Here is an 8478-nt window from a genome sequence, read left to right on the forward strand (position 1 = left end):
GGATATCTCTAATCAGGAGGATTAAAAATGATGTGATGCATTTTAAATTAAATGGAAGAAAAATGTTGCCTTTCTTGTTACAGCTTTCATTGCTATTCTTTGTTCTAAAAGTAACAGGTAAAGTGACAGGATATTTGGAGTTTTGCAATCATCCATCTTTTGGCCTCTGATTTAACAGGTATAAAGCATCTTAGAGATGTATAAATCTGTACTGCTTTCATGAATTTTTTTAAAAAATTGCTGTGATTCTATCATCACTGTATGAATTCTTAACTGATTCATAGCAGAGTTCTGGGTGATTTTCCTTTATTGAAAGTAGATTTTTTTTCATACAATGTATTCTGATTAAGGTTTCCCTTTCCTCTACTCCTCCTAGTTCTTCTCTTCTCCTGTCCTATCAGGATCCACACCCTTTCTGTTTCTCATTAGAAACAAACAGGCATCTAAGGGATAATAATAAGATACAATGAAAACAAGATAAAACAAAAGCAAACATATTGGAATAGGACAAAACAAACAGAAAGAAAAGAGTCCAAGAAAAGATACAACAAACACATATAGACTCATAGACACACTCTTTGCACATTCAGGAATCCTATAAAAGCAGAAAACTGAAAGCCATAATACATATGCAAAGGACCTATAGGGTAAAAATTAGTGAATGAATAAATAAAAAAGGAAAAGGTCCTGACATGATGTTATGAGGCAAGGAACTTCCAAAGATGCCCTTGAATTCATTTTCTACTGGCCATTTATAGCTGGGCTTAGGGCCTGTTCTTAAGAGTAGTTTGTTTTCCCGGAAGGACTCCCTTGAAGAAAACTAAATTTTCATTTGCAAGTGGTTATCAATTGAAGATAGCTTTTTGGTTAGGAATGGGGCATATGTCTGTTGTGGAATATTAACTATGTAAAGATGTGTTACATTTCTTTAAGCTTTGGAATATTGGTATTTGTGTTTCTCCTTTGGTAGGGTGTAGAGTACCTTCCAGGAGACAATAAGATAAGCCAGTGAGGGTGAAGGCACTTGGTAGGCAATAATTCAGCTTCTCTGTGTTCAGTGAGTTGTAGAGGTCTTATTTTCAACAACAGGGCCTTGATGCCAGTTTTTTACTATAGCCTTAGTAACAGCCTGGTTTGTTTGAGGGTTCTCATGGGACCCCTTTGGTCAACAACTCTTTTTTTTTTTTTTTTTTTTTTTTTTTTGGTTTTTCGAGACAGGGTTTCTCTGTGGCTTTGGAGGCTGTCCTGGAACTCACTCTGTAGACCAGGCTGGCCTCGAACTCACAGAGATCCACCTGCCTCTGCCTCCCGAGTGCTGGGATTAAAGGCGTGCGCCACCAACGCCCGGCCAACAACTCAATTAGTTGTAACACATTCTTGGTACTGAAGCTTCATTTGATGTTTTCTTAGAGTCTGTAGAGCACCTGTCCAGGCCCTTCTGGCTTTTAGAGTCTTCATTGAAAAGTCATATTCTGGTAGGTCTTCCTTTAAATATTATTTGGTCCCTTTCCCTTACAGCTATTAATATTCTTTCTTGTTCTCTGTGTTTGGTGTTTTACTTATTATGTGTCATAGGGAATTTCTTTTCTGGTCTATCCTATTATGTGTTCTGTATGCTTCTTGTACCTTGATAGGCACTACCTTCTTTACATTGGGAAATTTTTCTTCTATGATTTTGCTGAAAATATTTCTGAGCCTTTGACCCGGGTTTTTTCTCCTTCCTCTATTCCTAATATTCTTAAGTTGGGTCTTTTCATAGTGTCCAGGTTTCCTAGATACTTTGCGCCTGGATGTCTTTAGATTTAACATTTTCTTTGACTGAGGTATCCGTTTCTTCTATCTCGTTTTCAGTGTCTGAGACTCTCTCTCCCATCTCTAGTATTCTGTTGGTGAGGCTTGCCTCTGAGGTGCAAGCTTGAGGTTCCTAAATTCTCCATTTCTAAGTTTCTCTCAGGGTTTGGGTTTTCTCAATTGATTCTATTACCGCTTTCAGACCTCGACCTGTTTTCTTTATTACCTTTCACCTGTGCGTTTGTGTTTTCATAGCTTTCTTTTAGGGATTTATTCATTTCCTCTTTAGGGACCTCTATCATATTCATAAGGCCTATTTTAAGGTCTCTGTCTTGTGTGTCAGCTATGTTGCATTTCTCAGGGTCTACTGTAGTAGGGTTGCTGGGCTCTAGCCAGGGCATGTTTTTTTTTACTGATTGATATTTAAACTGTTGTCTAGGCACCTGGGTTTGTTAAGATTGTAATTCTAGGTGCCGATATATGGCCTTGTCCTTGTTGGGTGGGGGGTGCTTTGTTCCCTGGTTTCTGTTGCCCTTTGTGATTCTTAGTGGGAGTATGGTGGCTGTGTGTACTGGTAGGGAATGCTTCTGGGATCCTGCTAGTTGTGGCCACTGGGTGTTCCCTGTAAAATGCATCTCTAGATATTGGGAACTGATACTTAGGAATGTGGGTAGGCTAGGAGGATTGGGCTGAGGGGGCCCACAGGAGGGAGGGAAGTTGTGTTCCACCAGGATCTGTTTAGTTCCCTGGGAATGGGGGTGGGGCAGAGAGTGAGCGAGGGGAGCCAGAGCAGTTGGTCTGCTACAGAGTTGGCATGAGACCGTGGCACTAGACTTGGAGAGGATGGGGGAAGGGTGAAGCCTGCTCACCTACCTGTTTTGCTGCCCTACTTGCTTCTCCGACAGGCGATAGTCAGTAGGCTAGGTTGGTGGGTTCTCAGGGAGTGCCTGCTAGAGTTGGAGGCTTGGACAGTGGGCTAAGTGGGAAGGAAGGTTGGAGCACGTCAGCATGATCCATTAGTGATGGGAGCGGAGAGAAATGGAAGGTCAAAGCTGGTGGTCTTCTTCATGACTGGAGGTGAGACTGGGGATTGGATCTGGAAGAGAAGAGGGGGAGAGGTGAAGGTCTGCAGTTATCCTACTTGTGAAGCATAATAAGGTGTAGGAAAGACATTGCTTTGTTGACTTACTTAGCGGTTTACTGAAAGCATTAGTTGTATTGCCCATTTGCTAGTCATGACTTCACTTGGCTGCCTGGAACAGAGTGACCAGGAGAAATAGTTGAGACAATGGGCCATTGCCCTGAACAACTGTCACGTTAGGCCACGTAGGCTTCTGTAAACTCTGGCTTGCTTGCCTGACTTACCTTGTGGTTTTAAGAATATGAAATGAGAAAGCATTGAAGCCTTTCTGGGGAGATTCTGGCTTAGGTCCACTGATGACATCACTTCTCTTCTACTCTCATTGGTGTAAGAATATTTATTCCAGAAGGATTTTGGAAACATCTGCTTTCCTGGCCTCTGTGCCCAGTAGGTTCTCTGGGAATGCCCATTGGAATGCTGGGATGAGGGATGAGTGGGGGCAGGAAGGTTAGAAGAGAAGATCTTGGTGAACCACTGGAGATGGGGACATGGGGTGGGGGTGTGGGCACAGCGGTTGGTCTGCCGCAGAGCCAGAGGTAAAGGTGAAATCTGCAGTTAGCCTTATCTGCTTCCTTCCTTTTTATTTATTCTTTACAAATAGCTAATTAAGTGTTATTTTGAAGACCCTCATCATCAACAAAACCCTAATTATTTATTAGGTTAAAATGTGTTTATATGGGGAAAATCTATACTTCTTTTCTTTTCTTATTTTTATTTTGTGTTCATTGCATGTATGTTTGTGCATGGGTGCCCAGTTCCCTGGAACTGGAGTTCCAGACAGGTGGGAGCTGCCATGTGGGTGCTAGGAATTGAACCTAGGTCCTCTGGAAGAGCAGCCGGTGCTCTTAACCCCGGAGCCATCTCTCCAACCCCTGAAAATCAATATTGCCTAGTTTATTATTTTGAATATGTTTTATTATTTTGTGCTGAGAATTTTACCTAGGTCTCCTGGGTATATTTATGTAATTGTAAATGGAATTCAAGATGAGGAATGAAAAGAAATGAAGAGTCTTTGGGGAAATAAAAATCAAAATTATATTCTCCTAGCTTTAAACATATTTTTATTAATAGAAAAATTAAAGTGACTGTTCTAGAATGATATACAGAGAAAGAGAATGAGTGATAGAGCTTCAGAGATATATAGGATGCATGACATATATGTCACCTTTTCATATGCAAAAGAATGATTAGCCTGGTAATTTTACTGAAAAATATTTTCTACGTACAAAACTCAACTCTTCACACTTTGGTAGTTTATATTATTCTTACTTTACATTATACAGTATGCTCACAAAAGGCACAAATGTGCTTTGGAGGAAAAAAATACACTAGAAAATATACATACAATGGAAATAGGAATTTGGAACATTAAAATTTTGCCCAAATAGGGAAATGTGTTATGTGCTACACCTAAAATCTATTAGAAAGAGATCGTTCGGAGTTCAGCCTAAGTCTCTGCTAGTCACAAATATCATGCTTATGCCCATCTCCTCTCCCTGTCACTCTGGTATTGTTCTTCCATGTACAGTGCCCTGCAGGTAACCATTTTCTTGAGGAGAAATCATACTCTTTGTAGATAGAACTTGAGTTGGGAATGAAAAGCCTTCTGGGAAATGAAAGTCAAAATTACAAAATCTGTGTTCTGATCCTGGAGCTCATTTCCTGTCCAGATAGCCTCCTGGGTGTGACTCATGTGCACTTCCTGTCTGGGTAGTTCTCCTGTATGTAGTTCATGTGCATTTCCTGTCTGGGTTGCCTCCTGGATGTTGTTCATTCCTGTCTGGGTAGCTCCCCTGCATGTAGTTCCTGCACACTTCCTGTCTAGGTTGTCTCCGGCATGTACTTTGTATTCATTTCCTGTCTGGGATACGCTCTTGGATTTCAGTGTGATCCTTACACACTAGCATTGCCTGAGAACCTACTGAATCAGGGTCTCTGGAAAATCAGGCAGCAACCTGCATTTTAAAAAGTCTTATTTATTTTTTAAAAGACAGGGTCTCACTATGTAACCCTGGTTGTCCTGAACCAGGCTGGCCTTGAACTCACAGAGATCCATTTGCCTCTGCCTCCCAAATGCTGGGATTAAAGGTGTATGCCACCATGCCAGGATAGCAACCTGCATTTTAAGAAGTTCTTTAGAGGATTCCTGTGCAAATTCAATCAGCCCCAAAAGTACCACCTGGGAGATATTCAGAAACTCAGATCGCTGGGATCTATAAGACCCCCTGAATCAGATTGTGCTTTAGAGATTTTGATTACATTTTTATATGTTTGTTTCCAAGTGCATTCATGCGTGCGTGCGTGCGTGTGTGTGTGTGTGTGTGTGTGTGTGTGTGTGTGTGTGTGTGTGTGTATGCTGTGGTACACCTTGTGGGAATTTGTTTCAGACCTCAAAATTTGTCACTGCATCCCAACTGGTCACAGTCTTAATCCTGAAACCTTGAAACCCTTGTGTTGCCATGGTAAACAACTGGGCTCCTTATTCACTTACCCTGGGTATGTGCTTTTGACCAGTGAGAGGTAACTCTTGTAATTTTTCATTATCGCTCCAAGCATTCAGTAAGAGAGAAAGTTTTGGGACTAGAGGAGAAGCAGAAGCAGCTAGGAGGAATTAGAATTAGGACAGGAGAATTAGAATAAAGCAGAAGAATAAAGCAGAGACTTGTTTGGAACAGCATGTTATGTGAGAGAGTTCATTTGCCCTCAGATAACCTAGTGCCTTTCCCTTGTTGAAGTGTTCAACATGAACCCCAGAGAGAGAGTCTTGGGGCTGAACCCCAAAGGCTCTCATTAGGGGTACAGATAAAATTTAGTAAGAAGGCTAATTCATAAATGTGGAATCCCTAGAGTGTTGACAATCAACTGCACCCTCACCCCAATAGGCATCATCAATATGTACTTAGGACTTGGCAGTTCCTGCAGAATCTTCAACTGCCTTTCCAGTGTTGCAAAAGAAAAGGAAAAAGCAAAACATAACCTTTAAACACTTCTATTTAAGGCAATGTTAGTGAAAAGAAGATGACTCTAGAAACCACCCTCTCTGTAGTTTTGATTTCATAACTGCAAACACATATCTGTAGTCTTAGCAGAGGACTGGAGGAAGAAGTTACTAAAAACTCAGAGCTCAGTTGTGCAGTCTTAGTCACTCTTTCCTTAATAACATTTATTTATTTAGTGTGTGTGTGTGTCTCTGTGTGTGTGTGTGTGTGTGTGTGTGTGTGTTTCTGTGAGCATTTGTATACGTATGTGTGCCAGTGTTAACTCCTGGTGGCCAGAGAATACCTGGAAGGTGGTTTTATGCTTTCACCCTGTGACTCACATGGAACTCAGGTCATCAGGCTTGGAGACAGGCACATTTCACCTTCTGACCCATCTCACCTGCCTATTCTTTCTATCTGAAGAAAAGTTGTAGAAAAACTTGAAGCAGTTCAATAATAGCTCAAAATGTTTGCTCCACATTCCAAGGTATCTACTCCGCATTAAAATTCCAGTGGGGGGGACGGGAAATAGTTTGCTGGGGTGAGGCCAGGTGACATAACACTTTGCTTAGGCATGGAGGTGAAGCCTAGAGTTTGATCCCAGAATTGAAAAACAAGAGAAAAATAATAAATAGTATCTATAGATGGCATTCGTTAGCAGAGGGTCTGAGACAAGTAAGGTTTATAAAGCATTGGAATAAGAGTAAGTAAGATATGGAACTAGAAGGTCTACTGTACTGCCTTTTAAGGGTTAGGAAAGAAGATCTGAGAAATTGTGTCCCGTGGGCCAAAAGGTGAAAATGTGTTCACGAGACAAACACTTCAAAGCTGATAAAGTCTTAAGAAGTTCAGAATTATAGGCACTTAATTGACAACCTGAGTTTTTCTATTGGATGTGGGGGCTGGGGAGACTGTGGTAGAAATTTCTAACGGGTCTGTGTTCTTGCTTGGCTTCTCTTTCCTCTGGGGAATGGATATATTTAATTTTCAAGTTCTAGGATTAGATAAGCATGGTGTGATAAGATAGCAGAGCCATACTAATGAAATCATTCTGGAGCTTCATTTTCTAAACTTGAATTAACTAGTACCACGCTTAACTGGATAGATTAATTATAGCCCCCTAACACTCTGTCTTGTACATTGTGAGAGCTTAATGGGTGCTTCTAGCTATGAACTAAATTGAAAAAGACACAGTCTCCTATATTAAAAAAAAAGCTAGCTATTTGGCTTTTGTTTACTTTGCACATTTTGGATCCTTATACGTTAGAGTGGGTGGCCTACAGGCATGAGCTATAATAAGTAGGTAAGACATGCATTCCCTTAGCACTGCTTGGCCTACCTTGGCCTACTTGAATTGGGATCACACACTGTAAAGTCTTTGAGGTTTTTAAGAAGGTGGTATGGTGATGTGTTGGGATGATTCCACTTTAGAGATAGAAACACACGTACAAGCATGGATATTTACAGCTTGCCATAGGCATTGAGTTTGACGTGTGTATGGCAAATGAAATCAGAGAAAGAAAAAAATATTAAAAAGTATGTGACTAATTCCTTTACCTAAAGGTATACCTAACTTCTTTTACCTTAAATGCTAAAAGATCCTGAATAGTTTGTTTCTGGTCTAAACATCTGTTTATTTTTGATGGATTCAAGTGGGAACCTGTGGGAACTGGGCCAAGGAACCTAGAGATGTCTGAAAAAAGAGTAAAATACCTGTTTTGACATGGTTAGAGATTGCTTGTAATGTTACTCACATCCATATTATTTGCCAAAACTATGTTCTTGTGTCATTTCAGTACCTATTTGGTTGTCCGTAAAGAGAAAGTATTTTGGGGTACAGTTTGTTTCAACTTCCTTGGGTTCTGCTTTGACTTTGATAAATGGATATAGAAATTCTAATGATCTTAAGAGGATAGAAAAGCTTGTAATCCAGGGTCTATACTTCCCTATCGAGAAAGAAAGGCAAACTCACTAATGTGGGATTTAATTTTACAACAAAAAACACTTGAATTATCAAAGCAGAGATTTTTAAGTGGTCCAGCTACTCATATAGCAGGCCCTGTGTCCTGTTTGATAACACATGCACAAATGGTGAGAACATCTTAACTTTCTTACCTGAAGTTGGATATGATCTATTTTTCCTGGTCGTGTGAAGGGCACACGAGCCAGTTAAAGATGGCGCCGAGGGGAAGTCAGGAGATGTTTATAAAAAAGGGTGATTGGTTGCCAAGATCAAACCAGATGAGGTCACTGCATGAATGACTCGTGTTCACTAGGTAAAACATAGGGGCCTACGTGCATGATAGGCTGACCTTTAAAACCATCAACTGGATGTTTTCCCCCTGCTCTGCAGTTTTTTGCTTTAAAAGATGCTTGCTGTGGGGCAATAAATGAGTTCCTGCTTGACTAGACTCCCTGCTGCGTCTGATTGTCTCTGGGATCCTAGGAGGCTGGGGAACTGGGACCCAGCTCAGCCTTCCATGTTTGGGCGAAGACCCTGCAGTCATGCTTAGCTCTGACCCACTTTTAATTATCTGTAGGAAGGTGGAGATCAGAAAAGGGAACGGA

Source organism: Mesocricetus auratus, unplaced genomic scaffold (genome assembly GCF_017639785.1).
Source record: "Mesocricetus auratus isolate SY011 unplaced genomic scaffold, BCM_Maur_2.0 Super-Scaffold_100018, whole genome shotgun sequence".
In the NCBI taxonomy this organism is placed as follows: Eukaryota; Metazoa; Chordata; class Mammalia; order Rodentia; family Cricetidae; genus Mesocricetus; species Mesocricetus auratus.